At 57.4% G+C, this 1,339-nt stretch overlaps 1 long non-coding RNA gene across 1 annotated transcript; it reads left to right on the forward strand.

The window, feature by feature from the left end:
• The first annotated feature begins 42 nt into the window (after positions 1 to 42).
• On the forward strand, positions 43 to 1,116 carry LOC103680655. Its single transcript, XR_573137.2, has 3 exons — positions 43 to 180; positions 609 to 641; positions 1,087 to 1,116. It is a non-coding gene; the product is annotated as an uncharacterized LOC103680655 (long non-coding RNA).
• Positions 1,117 to 1,339: the final 223 nt, after the last annotated feature.

Genomic DNA, 1,339 nt, shown 5'->3' on the forward strand with positions numbered 1-1,339 from the left:
CGAGGGCGGTTTCCCCGTGCTTCTGCCTATTACTGGGCCGCTGCTCCAAGACTGGTTTGCTGACTGTGCAGCAGTTCACAGTTTACGGCAACACAGTGGGCATCGTGGCTGGTCTGGTTGTGGTTGTGGTCACTGGCGCTGTGCTGGTTGGAGCTGTCATGTGGAGGAAGTAGAGCTCAGGTAGGGAAGGGGGGTGCTCTGAGTTTTCTTGTCCTTCTGCAGTGTTTCAAGCCCAGGTGGAAGTCTGTCCTGCCTTGTTGATGGGCAGTGCCGTCTGCACACGTGTGCTCGTCCACCGTGTGGCTCGTTGCCACATTCACTGTAGTCAAGCACAGGTGAGAGTGAAGGACAGATTAATCACCCCAGTGAATGTGGTGACGGCCCCGATTCCCAGCAGTCACAGGTCAGAGAGCAAGGTCCTTGCTGAGCACAGACTCCAGGAGGACGTTTGGTCTCGCCTTGCCATCTCTTTTCTTCCTGTCCCCAGTCCTGCCCTAGGTCTGTAGTGACAGTCCTGGAAACCTCCCTATGGTCCAGGCTATCCATTTCATCTCGGATCTCGGGCCGTGTCTCCTCCATGGCATCTCATGGGATGTTTTCTTTCCCAGGTGGAAGAGGAAGGAGTTACGCTCAGGCTGCAAGTAAGTATGGAGGGGGTGATCCCTGAGACCCTGAGACAGTGTAGATGGATGTCGTGGGGAGCTCACCCACCCACAGCTTTCATTTAGTTTCATCTCCTGTGGCTCTGACCACATTCTGTCTGTTCTTCCCCAGGCAGTGACAGTCCTCAGGGCTCTCTCTGCCTGGTAAGGAGGAGCGTCATGCCCAGCGGGTGCTCAGTTCAGCGTGGGTGTGACATGGTCCCCCGGGGAGTCTCTCTGCTCTTTTGTCCTTGTCCCTCCAGTAGCACCTGTCCTTCCAGGACCTGGGATCACAGAGACTCGGACATCACCCAGACCTCGTCCTGCCTCCGGGACCGACCGTGGGCAGCAACGTCGTGGGGCCGGGTCAGCCTGGGCTCAGGCCTGGGTTGGGCCCTCAGCCCATCTTTGGGGGTTTACTTGTCATTTCTCTGTTTTTGTACAGGATTAGCCTGTTTTCATGTTCGGGGTGGGGGGGAGTTCTGGTCCCATTCAGCTTCGGGTGCCTCCTGTCTGACCGTGGCGGGAGGTGGTTGGCCCGTAGGTGTCTCCACAAAGCCCACGAATCCGGAGCATCCAGAGGTTATTTTCAGACTCATGGAGGTCTTGCCCTCCTCCTGGGGCTCGGCTGTTCTCTCGTCTCTTCCGCCGTCTTCTCAGAGGAGCAGATTGTGGACTAGCAGACAGGAGGCTCGCCC

Source organism: Ursus maritimus, unplaced genomic scaffold, assembly GCF_017311325.1.
Source record: "Ursus maritimus isolate PB19 unplaced genomic scaffold, ASM1731132v1 scaffold_369, whole genome shotgun sequence".
NCBI classification, from domain to species: domain Eukaryota; kingdom Metazoa; phylum Chordata; class Mammalia; order Carnivora; family Ursidae; genus Ursus; species Ursus maritimus.